At 36.5% G+C, this 21653-nt stretch overlaps 1 protein-coding gene and 1 pseudogene across 1 annotated transcript in view; one reads left to right on the top strand and one right to left on the bottom strand.

Annotated features, from left to right (window-relative positions):
• LOC113219610 (glypican-6) overlaps positions 1-21653 on the bottom strand; it is a gene marked incomplete at its 5' end in the record, with an annotated part of 584830 nt that overhangs the window by 394230 nt on the left and 168947 nt on the right. The window lies entirely within an intron of this gene.
• Positions 9739-10914, top strand: LOC113219613 (annotated as a pseudogene).

The raw sequence follows: 21653 nt of genomic DNA, 5'->3' as shown, positions 1-21653 counted from the left end.
CAGAAAACCTTGGGGCCTTCTAATTCTATTTGAATATTGATTAAAATGTGTATACTCTAAAACTATCTTTTCTCTATCTTGTACTATTGAGAGAGAACAAGGATAAGACAGGAAATAATTATGAATTGCAAATCAGAGCCTGAAGGAAAAATGTTCCCTACATGGATGACAAATGTTTATAATGCCTCTGTGATAAAATATTCAGCCTATTTTTAAAAATTTAATTTACTTATTAACTAGGAACCTCCCCAGAAAAGCATGAGGCTTATGAAGCATTTGCAAGCCATAAAACGACAGAACTTTCTGAGTCTGGGATAAAAGGAATAGACATAATTTGCATATCTAATAACTATAACTGCAGAATTTCCAAAGCCAAGTTTAAGTAACATCATGCTGTGGAACACTTACACAACAAAAGCAGGACATAGGAAATAAGGTTATTTAAGGTCTGTGTCTGTTCCTGCCAGTCCTATGTTAGTACTTGTCAGCGTATGTTACAAATTCAGTGTCACGTAGATTCAATTTCTACATTTAAGTTCATTCCTGAAAACATAAGGCCAGGTGCAGTGGCTCATGCCTGTAATCCCAGCACTTTGGGAGGCCAAGCTGGGCAGATCACCTGAGGTCAGGCATTCGAGACCAGCCTGACCAACATGGAGAAACCCCGTCTCCACTACAAATACAAAATTAGCCAGGCGTGGTGGCACATGCCTGTAATCCCAGCTACTCGGGAGGCTGAGGCAGGATGATCGCCTCAACCCGGGAGGTGGAGGTTGTGGTGAGCTGAGATGGTGCCATAGCACTCCAGCCTGGGCAACAAGAGCAAAAGTCCATCTCAGAAAAAAAACAAAAAGCAAAAAACAAAATCTGTAAAGAAAACTGCCATAGAAGTTAGTAAATGTATGTTATCAATCATTTGAAAGACGAATATTTCCAAATTTAGCATTTAAAGTATACACAGGCATATATATACACACACACACACACACACACACACAAATGCACACACAAGAATGTATATTTTTCATTCATTAGAATAAAATAGCTCTTTCTACTAGTTAAATACATATTTCAGACAGCTTTCTAGTGTGTTTACCCACTTGAACACATCATTTAAATTTTACCTTGCTGTACCATTATGAGGATTTACCTTTTATTTGGGCAGTGTGCTTGACATTCCGAACTTTACTCAAATGTGAATTTTCAGTATGTGCACGCAGAATGTAAAACAAGATCCCTGAGTGTCTCATCAGGAAATAGTTGTCTTCCTCAGCTAGAAATTATAGCTTAAATATTACTTCATTTAGAAGAAACATTTTAGCAGTGAGTTTAAATATGAGTCACTGAAGTGAGAATCCACTTTGGTAAAAGCTATGAATTTCTAGCCTCTGTACAGGAATATTTACATACTTATAATAGATCTGCTTTGAAATACACACAATCTGCCTTTAAAGTAAGGGGATGTGCCATTTTCAAGAATATAAAACCTAATCAATCAATCTCTCAGGAACATGTACAGCTTTAAACACCTAGTATAAGTAGCTGGCGTATGGTAAGAGGTGAATAATGTTAAAATATGCCCTATACACACAGGATCATGGACAGACACAACATATGGTAGTGTTTTGGTAATTCTGGATGTACAAAACATAAATATCAAATTTGTGCTAGTATTGTTTATTGATTGATCGATCGATTAATCAATCGCCACTCTATGCACAATGATGGCTTCCTGTCGGTCACATTAATGCTATCTAGTTTATGGACCACCTAGTTGTTAGCACACATATGGATTCACATCAGTGATTCTAATTCCTGATGAGCCCTATGAGAAAGTCTTCCTGGCTCAAAGCAACAGCAGGATTCCATGAATAATGCCCATTCTCAACTTCACTCTGCAAAGTACCAGCATGGACCTTTTCTGAAAAGCCTCAATGAAGAAGAAAAAAAAAAAATAAGAGAAATATCAGTTTAGGGGAGATTATACACTAGTTTGGTAATGCTCTAATCAGTTGGCTGACAACTAAGCCATGGACTGTCATTAGCAAAGAAGGGAACATTACTTGGAAACTTCCATGGGCATGAAGAATCTGATTGGGTAGAGATCCTTCTAGAGAGGCCAGCAATGTCTCTACCCTTCAAAAATAATAAAATTAAAGGACAAAGACAAGTAAGATGGTGGTCTTTGAGAGGGGAAAAAGAGACAGCACTGCCATCAAGAAAAAATGTTTGTATTCCCTCTTTTCCAGTTTTAATGGAATAGATGGATATGACTGAATTTATTTCAAGTTCATTCAAAAAATATTTAATGTTTATCATCATGTGCTGGCACTACTTGAGGTGCTATAATGAAAATGAATGGTGGATTTCAAAGTTACCAGGGAGCAAGATTTACAGCAGAAGAATAACAGGTAAGCATGTGTTTAAATGAATGGCTGTAAAACACAGCTAGTGCAGAACTGATTTCATGAATAACAGGCTAGTGGGAAGCACACCATAGGGAATTCCCACTGCTGCAAATGCCAGGAGAACAGGGAAAGAAACTCAAAGTGGAATATTGGGAACATGGAGGAATTCAGTATCTTTGGACTCTTGACTGATTTAACGTGTCTTTATTTTTATATTAGGTAAACATATTCCAAGAACAGCATAATAAAAGTTTACGTAGGATTACTGGGCATGTGGTACCTTTCAGTATTTTCAGTATTCCAAGAGTTCTGGGGATGGGTGAGGGAGGAGAGAATATACCAACAAAAGCACATTTTCCTAAAATAAATCACGGGGGCAATTTGTAGCAGGTTGATACAAAAATAATGTTCCTAATTTTCTTGTGTCAAGGCAACATAAAATATAGTTCCCCCAAATAACGCATGGTTGCTTGAATACATTTTTAGTTTTGGAAGGGGTTTGACACCAGTCTCATTTGTAAATTATAAAACATTTGATATGGAGGAAAGCAGTGTTACTTACAGTAATTACTTACAAGAATGATGAAATATAAAAAGTGACTAAATTTTTCCTGACATCCCTTCCAACTTCGCTAAAATTTTTTCCCTGAAAAAACCCCCCTGAATTCCATGGCACAGACACTTTTCTCCTTTAGTGAAAAGGAAAAAATTCTGAAGTTAAATGAGAATGCTTTTTAGCATATCATGATAGTATCTCAATAGATGTGATTTTATGTTATTGATGACTTATTTGGCACAAAAACATTTTAGAAAACTTTAATATCATTTGCAGGTGTTTCAGATACGATGTTCTTGTCCATTTCTACTGTAGCCAATGAGACCATGTTAAGGATATATCATCCATGATCCCATTTTCCTATGAAAAATCCTAGTAAACTTATTTCAATTCACAGTGAAAATTCTAGGAACATCATCCACCATTGATTTCTGCATCTAAAAAGAATTATATAAAGCCACTGATTAAGTTTTAGGTCAAAGCTTAAATAAAAATTTTAAGCATAATTTTACTGAGTTCTCAGGATACTTCCTACATTGCCTTATGTAGGAAGTAATTAGCATAATTACTAAAAAATATAATTTATGGATATTCCCAAGAACTTTGCTGTGCACAGACACTAATGTTAAATAGTTCAGATGGTATAGAAATCTAGTAACAAAATCAATGAGTTTATTGCATATTGCCATAAAAGTGCTAACACCAAAAGAATTATCCCCTCACCCACATAAGTAGAGTTCTTTGGTAATTAAACGTTTTGCATATTATAAAGTGTGTCTTTCAGGATACTAAATTAAACGCCTGCAAGTTGAAAGAGTTAATTCACCTTCTACAGAAATACTGCTTTGTTAATACAGAAAAGCTTCAATACAGTAAAAATGGGATTGTACAGTCTTTTAGTCAGCATTTTCATTACCCTTGGCCTTCTGATGTTAATGTCTGTCTAAAGTAAAGGAATATTAAATATACTTATCACATTTAGGAGGAACAATTGAATTAATATTTTCAAGTCCTTTTTGAAGGAAGTTTCATGAGGAGTTTATAATTTTCATTGGCATTTACTTTTTCAACATTTTTTCCCCCAGACTTCATCAGGAGAGCCATGTTAGCATAATGTACTTGACTAACAGAAAATACATTTTCTCTCATAATAAGCATAGATTATTTCATATTCAATTTAGATTTGTTTTTGCAGGCTTTGAAGGTATTTTAAATGATTCAAACGCTGTCTGTTTACTGTGCTACGGGGAAAATGAATCGAGGAGACTATAATCTATAGAGCTTTATTTTTTCTGAAATTTCCGGTCAGAATATGTAATAACAACTCCAACAGCAATGCCAACTGAATTCCTATGCTTTTGGTCATGAATAGTTGAGTAATATGTGCTGAGCCTCAGCAGCAAGATCATGCAGACCTGTACTGGAAAAATGGTACTTTCTTCTATATCAAACTTCATTAAACATACATGATTCTCTGGAGAGCCTTCCTGAGTCCCATTTCCACTCTCTGCCCACAGGTGGTAGACCTCAGGCCACTATCCAGTTTTTAAATATGGACATATAGTTCTGTTCTCCTATTATCTAGGGCCATGGCCTTAAGCAGGACACGGGAGGCTTTTCTTAGGGGGACATGTACAGAGGTAATTTCTTCATCTTAGGTGAATTATTTCCTAAAATTGATCTAAGACTGAGCCCACTGTCAAGGTCATCTATTTCACTGCCAACTTCTTACAAGTCACAAAAAGGACATTATTCTCACTTATCCTAAATGTCACATGGTGCATAATGCCAGCATTTAAGTAGCTAAGGACCAGAAATTATAGTGGGATTCTAGGAACAATTCAAAACATGATTATGCATGGAGAGAAACAAATTATTCTAATACCCAAGATCCTTTGCAAGCAGGTCTGCTACTATATGATTTTTGACTTACAGTTTGGAAGATATGCAATGAATTGAGTGACTTTCCTATAACGATATTCCATTTATTTCAAGCAAACTATTTATTTGAATAATGTGTTTCAATACATACCGTATACACACAAAAAGGAGCAGGACTCCGTCCATAAGTAATATTCACCTAAAGATTTATTCACCTATTAGGGGGAAAATCCTACACTTTCATTAAGGAAATAATTTGTTAGAAAACTTTACTTTAAGTTTTAATTATCAAAAAATTTAGTTTCATAGTTTTGATCCATTTAATATCGATAATAATTGTAATGATAACTCAATCTGAAGGAATATCTTAGCACTTGGAGGCTTACAATCATGGAAATTAAACAGAAAATTAATTTAATTATACACATGTGTGTGTTTGCAGAAATGATAGGGTGGTTATTAAATTTTTCAAAGCATAAATTTGTATTATATTAGCATAAATTTCTGTAGGGGAACTATAATGGAAATACAAGTTCAGGAAAAAGGAAAACAACCATTAAAGAAAAACTTGCTTATGTCTTTTTAAATGGATAATAATGAATTGCAAATTGAAGAGAAATTTGGTTTATTGAAAGTGTTTATAAGAGCAATGTAATGTTGTCTTGACTGTCAATATTTACAATGTGGCACCAAATGCATCCTTTGCAACTATTTATTTATTCATTTATTTAGAGACCTAGTCTCGCTCTGTCACCCAGGCTGGAGTTCAGCGGCATGATCTTGGCTCACTGCAACCTCTGCTTCCTGGGTTCAAGCGATTCTCCTGCCTCAGTCTCCCGAGTACCTGGCACTACAGGTGTGCACCAGCACACCCGGCTAATTTTTGTATTTTTAATAGAGACAGGGTTTCACCAGTCATGTTGGCTAGGTTGGTGTCAAACTCCCAACCTCAAGTGATCCACCCACCTCAGCCTCCCAAAGTGCTGGGATTACTGGCATCTATTTAAACTTATGATAAAAATTTTAGATAACAACGTACAAATGTTGAGGAGTGTATACAGAGTTTCAAATTTATTTTAGGGAGGACATAAACAAAAAATATGAAGATGATTGTACTGGATCCCTGTCTGTAATTCTAATTTTGGTTACTTCTTGAAGAGACAGATTCTCAATGTTTTCTGTGCAATTACAAAGTTCAGAGCCATTGAAGGCTTCAGGATGACTGTGACCATGTGAGCATGTGTGAGAGATGTGAAAATGTGCTGCGTTTGAGAAGAAAATTCCTGTTAAAATGTGGAAGGCAGAACAGAGGAGCAAGAAATTGAATGCTGTTATAATTTACCAGGACTAAAAAAATGTTTATGATATTTTGGAATGAATATTGACAAATACATAAAGTGAGTCCAGAAAATAAAAATAGATGCTTTGTTTGGGGGGATGGTATTATCAATAAATTTTCTTTCATTTTTTAAGAGATTTTTATGCATATATTATCTGAATTCTTTCCTTAAAAATGTATGTTAGATTCACATACAGAAAAAAGAAATGTCCCTGTAAACAATAAAAAATAGACCACTTATACATAAGTTATTGGCAACATTTACCATGAATGGAACCACAGTGTAAAGAGCTAGTACTCACAATGGACTAGAAGTCCAGTTTCTCAAACAGAGGACATAAGCATACTGATAGGTCATAATGATTTCATCTAGACTTGAAAGGGCAAAAGGATGACAAAGACCAAACAACACATAACGTTCACTTTAGGGCAGTAGGAAAGAAGAGGGGACAGTGAGACTTGATGCATTCCCGAGGGCTCTTATCTTGGTATTACCATCCAGATGTTGTCCACAGTCAGCAGCAGCAACAGTGTGTCAGCCATAGGCAGCATGCAAGAACGCTAGTCACGCAATATCTACCAATATCTACGTGTTTCCTGTCTGTCTCCCACACGGACTATAAGCTCCTGCTGTGTTCACTGTTCACTGCTTTATTTCTAGTGCTTCCCAACAGTGCCTAACCACAGTAAGGGATAAATAAATATGTGTTGAATCACTGGATGGATGAGTGATTGAATGAATGAATGAGTGATCTGAGTACTTAGTTTCAGATTAATGAAAGCTGGGGAGGAACTTCAAGAGTGTTATAACTGCTCGTGTCAGATGACATGAGATGGATTTCAGGAATCTGAAAGAAGGTGACTGGATCTAAGATTTAGGAGATCATTTTGGAGAATTTTAAATTAATATTTGAGGTCTATTGCTTTAAAAATTAGTTTTCAAGTTATGCAGAGAAATAGCACAGAGACGAAGGAGGGAACTAAGATTCAAGAAGGTGTTTTGTTTACTTTTATTTTTTTCCCAGAAAATGGAAAACAAGAGAAGGAAAATTTCTCATGCCAACATAAAGAATAAATAAGTCCAATTACTGACATAAACACAAACAGTAATAGTTCTTTATACAGTACTTTGCAGTTCTTGAAAAACTTTAATATATTTAATCTCCTTTAAAACTTGAAACTACTCCATAAAATGCCCCTTGAGATCCATTTCATCTCTGGAAATGGAAATGAGAAAGGCCAAATACCTTGTCCAAGGTCATGCAACTTGTAACTGGTGGTGCCTAGAATAAAACTCGGTGGTTTGACCCATTTCAATATCAGCACCAGTGAAGGCAAAAGTGACTCCACTTTGAATGCTAATCTGCCATGTTGACTTCTGATTAGCCTCATGACTGCCTCCTGGTTTTTACTTTATTAACGTTTACTTCAACTGATGTAAGAACAAAGCAACCTTGATGCTGCCATACAAAGTACAGGCTATGACACACACACCACATTCTTGCCTGTTCTGGAAGGTTGCCTTTAATTGTCTTGCTGAAGAGCACATCTGTTTTCCTGGAGCTGTATAAGCCTTGGGTCTGAGGAGTAGCAGTGTGGGGATCTGTCTGTCTTGCTGCTATCCAAGGCCACGGTTCTGTCTTTAAGTTTCCTCAATACATCACCCAATATTGACAAACTGAATCTGTCTGCCTCCTTCTTTGGTTCCTTAGCTCCTTCAGGATTTGGGGGTCACTTTGCATACATGGCCCTTCCATGGAAAAGCATTATTTGAATATACTCAAATAAACACATATTTTTGTTTTTGAGGAGTATGTGTGTGACATGGAATAGTTTAATGGGGATTCTGGCTTAACATGCCAACTTTGCCTATATAAAAATGTTAAAACACTGAAATTTGTTCCTATCTGTCATGTTCATTTACTGTAGCTATTAACTAGAGCCCATAAACAAGTGGGTGGTTAATATCATTTTTACCCTTAGGAAAGAAAGAGTTTCAATATCCTTTGCATTTCTAAATCAAAGTACTCAGCATAATAATAAGTCTTTTTTTAAAGCACAGAGTATTAAAGATTATTGAAAAAATAACTGATCTAATTTAGACACTTATCAGAAATAAATCATGCCCTCAGAAAATGATATATCTTGAGAAAATATGCAGTTTTCCTTGAGAAAATGGCATAAGAAGCAGAAGGAGATAAGCCAGATGGAACGGGATGGGAATAAAATAATAAACATGTTTAATATTCTAGGGCTCATTTTTGTAGCTGCATATTTTGGGCAACACTTTAGAATACAGTCTCACTGCAAAAAGTACAGAATCAAGGCATGAGAAAATTGAGCCCTAGCAACTAAAGTGGCTTGTTGATGTCATGTGACTGATCAGTAGTTGTGCAACTAAAGAAACAGCTTGTGTCTCCTGATATGTTTTTTCTTCCATGTCACTACATGCAAGTTTCCAAACTTGGAAAGAGCCAGCATATAGGGACCCTGTGTTATACCTTTTAAAGAAGAGAGAGGCTGAAAGACTTGAATAAGTACTTAGCCTGGACAACGAGTCTAGAATTCAAGAAATGTCTGGATTTCAAAGAGGCTACTTTTTTATGCAGATTATTGCAGAACTCTCTACAGGGATTATCAATGGAGGCCTGGAAAACTATGATATCAATCGACATAATAAAATCCAAACAAACTGGGATGTAGTTCTACAAATTAGCTTTCTAAAACTGAGGGGAAGAATATATTATGTATATAGATTAATCTTAAGAAAAATCAGTTTTACGTTGTTGAAATTCCAATGTCATTTCCCATACCTCCTTAAATCCCAATTTATTCTGTCTTTCTAATTGGACTCAAGGAGTTATTAGTCCATGTGGGCCTGATGTCTATTCAGGTTTTCTTGGGGGGTGGGGGATGGAGTCTCTCTCTGTCGCCCAGGCTGGAGTGCAGTGGTGCAATCTTGGCTCACTGCAACCTCCCCCTCCCGCTGGGGTTTAAGCGATTCTCCTGCCTCAGCCTTCCAAGTAGCTGGGATTTCAGGTACCCACCACCACGCCCAGCTAATTTTTGTATTTTTAGTAGAGAGGGTGTTTCACCATGTTGGCCAGGATGGTCTTGAACTCCTGACTTCAAGCGATCTGCCTGCCTCGGCCTCCCAAAATGCTGGGATTACAGGTATGAGCCACTGTGCCTGGCAGTCTATTCAGATTTAAAGAGCTACAGGTCATCATGCATTGTAACAAATCTTAAGTCTGATTTTACATTGTGACATAGTAAGAAGTCAAACTGTACATACAGAATTTTCATCGAAAACTTGACATTGGGTTTTCTTTATTGATAAATCTGGTAAAAGGAAACAGTAAATAATTTTGAAAAAAGCATTAAAAACCAGTCATTTCATTATAAGGTTTGTGTTCTTTAACATTAAAAGAATTAATTAAGTCTAATTAAAACATCTACATTCTCCAATATGCTCCAAGTGCTGTTTGTCAATCTGCCAATCCGGCCCTTGAATTTTCAGACATGAAAATGGGATGGAGGGGCACCGCGGGAAGATGGCGTTGGAGGTCGGCGACATGGAAGATGGGCAGCTTTCCGACTCGGATTCCGACATGAGGGTCGCACCCAGCGACAGGCCGCTGCAATCGCCAAAAGTGCTAGGTGGCGACAGTGCTATGAGGGCCTTCCAGAACACGGCAACTCCATGTATCACATGATCGAGCTGTTGAAAGTGTGGATTCAAGTGAAGAGAGTTTTTCTGATTCAGATGATGATAGCTGTCTTTGGAAACGCAAACGACAGAAATGTTTTAACCCTCCTCCCAAACCAGAGCCTTTTGCGTTTGGCCAGAGCAGTCAGAAACCACCTGTCGCTGGAGGAAAGAAGATTAACAACATACGGGGTGCTGTGCTGCAGGAACAGAATCAAGATGCAGTGGCCACTGAACTTGGTATCTTGGGAATGGAGGGCACTATTGACAGAAGCAGACAATCCGAGACCTACAATTATTTGCTTGCTAAGAAACTTAGGAGGGAATCTCAAGAACATACAAAAGATCTAGACAAGGAACTAGATGAATATATGCATAGTGGCAAAAAAATGGGATCAAAGGAAGAGGAAAACGGGCGAGGTCATCTCAAAAGGAAACGACCTGTCAAAGACAGGCTGGGGAACAGACCAGAAATGAACTATAAAGGTCGATATGAGATCACAGAGGAAGATTCTCAAGAGAAAGTGGCTGATGAAATTTCATTCAGGTTACAGGAACCAAAGAAAGACCTGATAGCTCGAGTAGTGAGGATTAGTGGGAACAAAAAGGCAACTGAACTTTGGATGGAAACTGCTGAAGTTGAACAAAGTGGTGGTCTCTTTATAATGAATGGTAGTCCAAGAAGAACACCAGGGGGAGTTTTTCTGAATCTCTTGAAAAATATTCCTAGTATCAGCGAGGAACAAATTAAGGACTTTTTCTACATTGAAAACCAAAAGGAATATGAAAATAAAAAGCTGCTAGGAAGAGGAGAACACAAGTGTTGGGAAAAAAGATGAAACAAGCTCTTAAAAGTCTAAATTTTCAAGATGATGATGACACATCACGAGAAACTTTTGCAAGTGACACAAATGAGGCCTTGGCCTCTCTTGATGAGTCACAGGAAGGATATGGAGAAGCCAAGTTGGATTCAGAGGAAGCCACCAAAGTTGATCATTCTCATGATTTGGACATTTTTTAAGTACATTTTTGACAGTTTGAGGACTAAGCCTTTCTAAAATAACATTGTAATAAACCATTTTTACTGAAATTGCACCATTTTGCACTGTTAACATGAGAATCTGGAGGGAAGACAATTGTTTTCTTGTTTAAAATAGTGTATGTGCAGAAAGGAATGCAATTGATAGAATATTTAAGGATATCTCATGTCTGACAATACTTAAGAGTATATAGCACAGGCCTTAATTTCTCATTGTGTTGCATGTGCTAATTATGAGTATTACTAGTTGATAATCAGTTTTGTCTAGGTCATAACATACTATTCGAAAGTTTGTTTGCTTTTTCAAGTTTATCTTTGCAGTGAATTATGCCTTGGCTTTAAAACATTCCACTAAAATCATAATGGGACATATAAATTATTAAGTTGTTACAAATGCAAACAAACAAACAAACAAACAAAAAAAGAAACCAAGATGGGATGGAGGGCTTGTACTGGAGTGGTGCCTGGCTGGGTCACATCACAGCATTCAGACATTGTTAAGTATCATCCAGTAAGTTGGTCCTTGAAACTATCTATCTAGTATACCATGTGATTATCTCTTTAATTTCCTGAAATGGATCAAGATGCAAATAAAAGAAAAATGTGCAAACAACTTACTTTTTGCTTTCTCTACATGAATACGTGTCAAATTAATTTGTGGTATAGATAAAAATTTCCTCTCCAAAGCTGCATTCACAATAGACCAGGGTTCAATCTAACAACAAAACAATGCTGAGGAAAATCGAGATTACTCTATGGAAGTACTGGAATGAGTAATGCAATTTTGCCAATGAAATGCTAAGTTACATGTATGAAGGTGATCCTAAGAAATACTTTATTTTATTCTACTAAGAAACTGGTTCATGAATTTCTCTGTATCTTTGATTATGTACTATTAGCAGTAAAATATAGTTTTTGAATGACACATCTACCAAGGGAAATCAATTGGTTCTCAGAGCAGGGCAGAGCTCAGATATGCAGATTTAACCTTCTTTTCAATTTCAAAAGTGAGAAGGCCAGAGAAAGGCATGCAGTGAGCCTCCTGAAGTCTCTGAATTTGGAGTCACATTGAGGGGCAAGTATAATTACCAAAACATCTACGGTCATTAGAACTGATTGAACTTTTACTCCACACTCTACTTATCCAATCAACAGTAAAGTGGACTGTGTATATTACCTCCATTCTGTTTGTATATCATAGAATCTTTTCTTGAGTGTCAAGAAAGTTTAAATAGTAGGCTGTATGATGGTAGATCAAAATGCCTAACAAGCATAAGGTAATCAAACTCCTATTTATTGACTTAACAAAAAAGGTCTTGTTTTTCACTTGTGTGTCTTTTAAGGAGATAAATTAAAATGATATTTTAACCTTTTTGCTTATCCCACTCAAAGACACACAGCCTATCTCTCTCAATCCTCCCTTTAATTATTTGCTAAGAGTAGTGCTCCTCTTGTGATTTTGACACTTCTTCCTCTATTCTGACTGAGCTCTATTGATGCAGCTGTCATGTTCCAGCAGCGTGCATCATTCACAGGGCTGATTTACAATGTTCAAACTTTTTTAAGTTCTTAAACTTATAATTAGACTATGTGCTCAATTTTTACACAAACAGTTCAGCATCTAAGTTTCTGCTTAACTACACCTTTGACATACTACCTTCTTGGCAGGTTCCAATTATACTTTATTGACTGGAGTTGTCACCATTGGAGAAAGCACACGCCACGCTCCTACCTGAGACTTGTTATTGACCATGACACTGGAAAAGGAGCACGTGGCTTAGTTAGCTGTGCCTTCAGACTATTTTCATTCACAGTTAGATGCGAATTATTCACTTTTCCTTAGTCAATTTTTGCCTCTTTCAAGATGACTGTGTGACTCTTGATTTATTTTAACTGTCTGAATCTGAACAATAGCAGGATCCTATCAAATGTCCATAGAAAAGGATTTTTCATTAGTGCTTTGCAAAAGCCATTTCGGAGAAATTAAAGTACTTTGTAATTGGCCCTTTCCCTTTTTCAGGCTTCAGTAGGATATTTTCAACTCCACTGAGATAACTTAGGGTCAAACTCTACTAACGTTTTTTGAGATCTTTATGCTCCCTTCAGGGCTGCCACTAATTATAGGCAAAAATCTTTTGCTAAAATTTAAACATTTTACATATTTCAAGACAGTGAGATTTTTTTTTTCACCTTCTGAATATACATTGAAACGTGGAACTGTCAACATAATTCAGGATTCCTGACATTTAATTTCAATCAAACATTTAATGCTGTAATTCCCTTTGCTTTTATATCCCTACTTTAAGTGTGTCTCTCTAATATATTGATAATTCATGTGTAATAAGGAAATGTTCTGGCAAAGAAAAAGTGGATTAATTTCTAGAATAAATTAAGATAAATCTAGGTCAATATTGAGATAATCTAATAATGTATGCCAATACATTTATCTGTTATGTTCTTTCTCCCAGCTGCATGATCAGTAGGCATAGAAAAACTAACCAAATATTCTTTGGCTAATAGGTTTTGATCCATTTAACTGTGTTAACACAATTCTGGAAAATTAAGCTGACCAAGTTTCATGGGGGTATTGACCAACATGGCAGCACCCCCATAGCCCCTTCTGCTTGACTAAATTTTAGACAGGTTTCTTTCTAACTACAGGCTCTGACTTCTCTTTTCATAGTGCATTTACCTTAGAAAAGTTGTAAATTCTTTCTCTGCCTCTTTGAGATGTAAATCTTCTGCAAGCCTCTTTTCACCTTTACAACTCAGGAATATTATTCTCAAGGAACTGGGAGCCAATTGTTTGAAAAATAATCAATAAGATAGGGCCCCTATCTTCCAGTCTCTATGTGAGGGTAGGAGTGTAACTTTAACAAGCACCAATTAGCAAACACATGTGGCTTAATCACATTGACCAACCTCCCTCTTAATCTTCTCCAGCACTTTTCCAATAGTTCACTCCAATGCTAAAACCTCTCCAGCCTTTTGTTTCAGTGGAGTTGAGTTTATTTTTTTCCCTGTACTGCAATGGTCTCTCTCTCCCATTGCAACAGTCTTGAACAAAATCTTCCGTGACTGTTTAACTCCATCTGGTGCAGATTCTTTTTGATGGTTCTTTTTACTTTGACTCAATACATTACAGATTTCAATGAAATGAACTGTATTTTCATTCATGTATATAACATGTAACTTGTGAATTCACCAATCTATTTTGGTCCTGTTTTGATTTTCTTGGGGTACTTTTCATTGTGCCATAAAATGCACAGCAATTATAAACACCTCTACGCAAATAAACTAGAAAACCTAGAAGAAATGGATAATTTCCTGGACACTTACACTTTCCCAAGACTAAGCCAGGAAGAAGTTGAATCCCTGAATAGACCAATAGCAGGCTCTGAAATTGAGGCAATAGTTAATAGCCTACCAACCAAAAAAAGTCTAGGACCAGACAGATTCAGAGCCGAATTCTACCAGAAGTACAAGGAGGAGTTGGTACCATTCCTTCTGAAACTATTCCAATCAATAGAAAAAGAAGGAATCCTCCCTAACTCATTTTACGAAGCCAACATCATACTGATACCAAAGCCTGACAGAGATACAACAGAAAAAGAGAATTTTAGACCAATATCCCTGATGAATGTCGATGCAAAAATCCTCAATAAAATACTGGCAAACCGAATCCAGCAGCACATCAAAAAGTTTATCCACCATGATCAAGTGGGCTTCATCCCTGGGATGCAAGGCTGGTTCAGCATACACAAATCAATAAATGTAATCCAGCATATAAACTGAACCAAAGACAAAAACCACATGATTATCTCAATAGATGTAGAAAAGGCCTTTGACAAAACTCAACAGCCCTTCATGCTAAAAACTCTCAATAAATTCGGTATTGATGGAACGTATCTCAAAATAATAAGAGCTATTTATGACAAACTCACAGCTAATATCATACTGAATGGGCAAAAACTGGAAAAATTTCCTTTGAAAACTGGCACAAGATAGGGATGCCCTCTCTCACCACTCCTATTCAACATAGTATTGGAAGTTCTGGCCATGGCAATCAGGCAAGAGAAAGAAATCAAGGGTATTCAGTTAGGAAAAGAAGAAGTCAAATTGTCCCTGTTTGCAGATGACATGATTGCATATTTAGAAAACCCCATTTATTCAGCCCAAAATCTCCTTAAGCTGATAAGGAACTTTAGCAAAGTCTCAGGATACAAAATCAATGTGCAAAAATCACAAACATTCTTATACACCAGTAACAAACAGAGAGCCAAATCATGAATGAACTCCCATTCACAATAGCTTCAAAGAGAATAAAATACCTAGGAATCCAACTTACAAGGGATGGAAAGGATCTCTTCAAGGAGAACTACAAACCACTGCTCAGTGAAATAAAAGAGGACACAAACAAATGGAAGAACATAACATGCTCATGGATAGGAAGAATCAATATTGTGAAAATGGCCATACTGCCCAAGGTAATTTATAGATTCAATGCCATCCCCATTAAGCTACCAATGACTTTCTTCACAGAATTGGAAAAAACTGCTTTAAAGTTCATATGGAAACAAAAAAGAGCCTGCGTTGCCAAGACAATCCTAAGCCAATAGAACAAAGCGGGAGGCATTATGCTACCTGACTTCAAACTATACTACAAGGCTACAGTAACCAAAACAGCATGGTACTGGTACCAAAACAGAGATATAGACCAATGGAACAGAAAAGAGCCCTCAGAAATATTACCACACATCTGCAGCCATCTGATCTTTGACAAACCTGAGAAAAACAAGAATTGGGGAAAGGATTCCCTATTTAATAAATGGTGCTGGGAAAATTGGCTAGCCATAAGTAGAAAGCTGAAACTGGATCCTTTCCTTACTCCTTATATGAAAATTAATTCAAGATGGATTAGAGACTTAAATGTTAGACCTAAAACCATAAAAACCCTAAAGGAAAACCTAGGTAATACCATTCAGGACATAGGCATGAGCAAGGACTTCAAGTCTAAAACACCAAAAGCAATGGCAACAAAAGCCAAAATTGACAAATGGGATCTAATTAAACTAAAGAGCTTCTGCACAGCAAAAGAAACTACCATCAGAGTGAACAGGCAACCTATAGAATGGGAGAAAATTTTTGCAATCTACTCATCTGACAAAGGGCTAATATCCAGAACTTATAAAGAACTCAATCAAATTTACAGGAAAAAAACAAACAACCCCATCAAAAAGTGGGCAACGGATATGAACAGGCACTTCCCAAAAGAAGACATTCATACAGCCAACAGACACATGAAAAAATGCTCATCATCACTCGCCATCAGAGAAAGGCAAATCAAAACCACAATGAGATACCATCTCACACCAGTTAGAATAGCAATCATTAAAAAATCAGGAAACAACAGGTGCTGGAGAGGCTGTGGAGAAATAGGAAAACTTTTACACTGTTGGTGGGACTGTAAACTACTTCAACCATTGTGGAAAACAGTGTGGCAATTCCTCAAGGATCTAGAACTAGAAATACCACTTGACCCAGCCATCCCATTACTGGGTATATACTCAAAGGATTATGTCACGCTCCTATAAAGACACATGCACACGTATGTTTATTGAGGCACTATTCACAATAGCAAAGACTTGGAATCAACCCAAATGTCCATCGGTGACAGACTGGATTAAGAAAATGTGGCACATATACACCATGGAATACTATGCAGCCAGAAAAAAGGATGAGTTCGTGTCCTTTGTAGGGACATGTAGCTGGAAACCATCATTCTCAGCAAACTATTTCAATAACAGAAAACCAAATACTGCATGTTCTCACTCAGGTGGGAATTGAACAATGAGATCACTTGGACACAGAAAGGGGAACATTACACACCGGGTCCTATTGTGGGGAGTGGGGAGGAGGGAGGGATAGCATTAGGAGATATACCTAAAGTAAATGATGAGTTAATGGGTGCAGCACACCAACATGGCACATGTATACATATGTAACAAACCTGCATGTTGTGCACATGTACCCTAGAACTTAAAGTATTAAAAAAAAAATTGTACAACAATTTAGAGATTGGGTATGCTATTTATCTAAACTTGTTTAAATATAATCATAATTCATAGTCACTAGATTTCAGCTATAATTCTATGCACAATATCAATAAGGCCTATATTCATATAAGAATTTAGTGTCTACATCATTTCATTAGATTGATTTTTAACAACTTACCTATCATTCATTTTTTACAAACCTAAAGGCATTGTTCAAGATATTTAAAATTACAAAAATGAAATAAACATTTTTAAAAATCTTTAAAAATGTAATTTTCTTGTTTTAATCAACATAATGACATGTAAGATACTGAATTAAAGATAATAAAAATAATGCTAGGTAAATTTAATATGCGGCATGCCATCTGATAAATATTTTACATTCAGTCCTCATGTAATCCTCATAGTAACGTCTGAGAAAAGAGCTTTACAAGTAAGGAAACTGAGGCTTAGAGAGTATAAGTAACTTGCCTAAGGTGTTCCATAAATGTTTGCTGGTTTGAATTGTAATGACTTACGTTATCTTCTGGGTACTAAATCAATTACTCTGCCTATTTTGTCTTTTAAGTTAGGTAATATGGCTGTTTTAAGGCCTTTTTATAGGAGGTAAAAAGCTCTGTGCCATGTTTTCTCAGAAATGGTGGCATTTACTCGAGGGAGAAGAAATCCCAGAACCAAGTAACACTAAGCATCCCCCAGAAACTATGCAAGCTCCAGCAGGTGCTCCTTAGTAAATCCCCTTCTGCTGAGATCAGTAAGCCAGCTCGTTGGCATCTTGGTGTGCACTGTGAACAGTGCCACACCAGAAGACACTCTTTGTGACTCAGCCGAATGATCCTTTGTAAAATTGTTTGGCAAATTTCTTTGAAATTCATTTTGCTGCAAAGTGCTATGTAAATGCAAGGTGATTACCTTTTCAATAATAACTGAATTTATGTGCCTTTTTAAGTTTCTACCAGGTCTATTTTGGAGATAATTTATGGCAATACTCCATCATCAGCACCTATTTTTAGTCTTTCTGCCATTTCTAAGCCCCTAGTTCCAACTGTCTAACTTTGGATAAAATTTACATTCATGAAGAGACACTTCATTGCTATATACAGAAGCTATAGAAGATGTTCAAATAAAAATATATATTTCAAAAGTTCCTGCTATGAGTTCTAAGCATTGCCATGGTTTTGTACAGAAAGATGGCAGTGATGCTGGTCTCCAGGCGTCTTAGTTTATGCTAGCACACAGACACAAGTCCTCTGAATGTAATATAGAATAAGAAATATAACAACACACATGTCAGAGTATAAATGCATTTCAAAGGTGGTTTATTTTCAGTAAGTTATTTAACGAACATAATTGAATACAAAGTATTTGTCAGGTGCTACAAATAAAGTAGTGAGTACGGTGACTGGGATCTCTCAGTTCATGGAACATACTATCTACATGTTTAGTTGGGGTTTCAGGGAAGAGTGGGTAGGAGCCATAAAGATAGGGATGTCTGACAGGGTATTCCAGAAGAATAGAAACAAACAAGGAAAAGCACAGACACAGGGAAGTATAAAATATCCAAGCAAAATCATTGCAGAGCAAGTACTCTAAGCACCACCAGTATTTGCAGGTTCCCAAATTCTTTGTGAATCAAGTATAAATTAGAATTTAGGACAAATTGCCAAATGAGGAAAAAATCAAATTGATAGGTATTGTGTGAGAAAATGAAACTTTATTGCCTTGCTTTCAATATATGCCAATAAGTATAAATGTTTGGTTTTGTTATTTATTTTCTTAGACCCCAGGATATGTGACTTACTCAACCTTGTAGGAAAAGCTCTAACAGAATCCCTCTATGAGAGGAATTATGGTGATTAAAAATATCTTATAAGAGATGTCTGTACTCCCATATTATTTGCAATAGCCAAGATATGAAGTCAACCTAAATGTCCATCAACTGATGAACAAAAAATGTGGTAGATAGAAACAATGGAATACTATTCAGCCTTTAAAACGTAGAAAATCTTGCCATTTGCAACAACATAGATGAATCTGGAGAACACTGGTAAGTGAAGTAACCTAGGCACAAAACACAATTACCTGTGATCTCACTTATGTATGAAATCATTCTATTATAAAGACATGTACACATGTGTGTTTATTGTGTCACTATTCACACTAGCAAAGACTTGGAACCAATCCAAATGCCCATCAATGATAGACTGAATAAAGAAATGTGGCACATATATGCCATGGAATACCATGCAGCCATAAAAAAAGATGAATTCATGTCCTTTGCAGGTACATGGATGAAGCTGGAAACCACCATTCTCAGCAAACTATCACAAGAACAGAAAACTAAACACTGCATATTCTCACTCATAAATGGGAATTTAACAAGGAGAACACATAGACACAGGGAGGGGACCATCACACACAGGGGCCTGTCAAGGGGTGTGGGGTTAGGGGAGGGATAGCATTAGGAGAAATACCTAATGTAGGTGATGGGTTGATGGGTGCAGCAAATCACCATGGCACGTGTATACTTATGTAACAAAACTGCACGTTCTGCACATGTACCCCAGAACTTAAACTATAATAAAAAAAATTCAAACTCACAGAAGCAGAAAGTAGAATGATGGTTACCAGCAGTGTTGGGAGTTGAAGTGTTGGTTGAGAGATACAAAATTTCCGTGAGATAAGAGGAATAAGTTCACGAGATCTATTATACAACATGGTGACTATAGTTAATAATATTCTTGAAAATCACTAACAGTAGATTTTAAGTGTTCTTACCACAAAAAAGATAAGTATGTGAGATAATGCATTGTTAATTAGCTTGATTTAATCATTCCATTATATATATATACACACACACACACAGATATATTTCAAAACATCATTCTATATATAATGTATACATTTTTTTCAATTAAAATTGATTAAAAATTTTTAAAAAATCTTGTAAGTTAGAGTTTTTACTCAGTCCAGCCAGAGTTATACAATGGTAACTCTCAACCTCAAAATTTCATTGACTTACAACAAAAAGTTTTATTTCTAGCTCTCAATCTGTTCCATTCTATCCTTACCCTGAGACCACATCTGACAGTAACAGCTTCTTTCTGGAACGATTCAGCTATGATAGAGGGAAGTAGAGAAGGCAAGGAGAACCATAAGCTTTACCTTAAAGCTTTTGCTGGAAGGAACTGGGCTCCGTTGTGCTTAATTGGTGGTGTGCTGGAGTTTCTGCATATTGTTTCGCAAGAACCAATGTTGAATTTTTATAAATTTGATGAGCAAGTGGTTAAAGATGGCCATTAATAACAATTAAATTATATAAACTTACAATCAAGGAAATTTCATTAAAAATGAATACTTAAAACTCACCAACTCTTAGTTTACTATATTTTATTGTCATCTATGGTCTTAAGGTTATTTACATCTGTTGTATCTGTATGATGGAAATAATATGCAACAGCATGCTACTGTATATCTCTTTCAAATTCCAAGTTCAGTGACATCACATCATTTCAAGATGATTTACACTACAGAAATCAGAAAACTCTATAAATCAGTGCTTTGGAATACTCCTCAAAATGTGTGACCACATTACTCACAATCATTGGCTAGAGCAAGTTATGTGCTCACACCTGAAATCAACATGGCCAGGAAGTATGTTAAAGTCTAACACAGAGCTTGAGATGAAAATTTGGGAGATAAGGAAGGGAAGGATTCAACATTGTAACCATGTCTCAACTCTGATTCTCTTGATTTTCCCTTATGTTTAACTTGCTGCTAACGCAGCAGGACCCATGCAGTCTCCTCATTTAGAATCTCTCATTTATCAGCAACATTCATGGAACATTTACCCTGTATAAAGGAAACATGGAAATATCTATAACAACTCATTTTTTTTATTTTTTTATTTTTTTTATTTTTTTATTATTATACTTTAAGTTCTAGGGTACATGTGCATAACATGCAGGTTTGTTACATATGTATATATGTGCCATGTTGGTGTGCTGCACCCATCAACTCGTCAGCACCCATCAATTCATCATTTATATCAGGTATAACTCCCCAATGCAATCCCTCCCCCCTCCCCCCTCCCCATGATAGGCCCCATTGTGTGATGTTCCCCTTCCCGAGTCCAAGTGAACTCATTGTTCAGTTCCCACCTATGAGTGAGAACATGCGGTGTTTGGTTTTCTCTTCTTGTGATAGTTTGCTAAGAATGATGGTTTCCAGCTGCATCCGTGTCCCTACAAAGGACGCAAACGCATCCTTTTTTATGGCTGCATAGTATTCCATGGTGTATATGTGCCACATTTTCTTAATCCAGTCTGTCACTGATGGACATTTGGGTTGATTCCAAGTCTTTGCTATTGTGAATAGTGCCGCAATAAACATACGTGTGCATGTGTCTTTGTAGTAGCATAATTTATAATCCTTTGGGTATATACCCAGTAGTGGGATGGCTGGGTCATATGGTACATCTAGTTCTAGATCCTTGAGGAATTGCCATACTCTTTTCCATAATGGTTGAACTAGTTTACAATCCCACCAACAGTGTAAAAGTGTTCCTATTTCTCCACATCCTCTCCAACACCTGTTGTTTCCTGATTTTTTAATGATTGCCATTCTAACTGGTGTGAGATGGTATCTCATTGTGGTTTTGATTTG

Source organism: Piliocolobus tephrosceles, chromosome X, assembly GCF_002776525.5.
Source record: "Piliocolobus tephrosceles isolate RC106 chromosome X, ASM277652v3, whole genome shotgun sequence".
NCBI lineage: Eukaryota > Metazoa > Chordata > Mammalia > Primates > Cercopithecidae > Piliocolobus > Piliocolobus tephrosceles.
The sequence above is the reverse complement of the archived record's forward strand: the minus strand, read 5'-3'. Positions and strand labels throughout refer to the sequence as shown.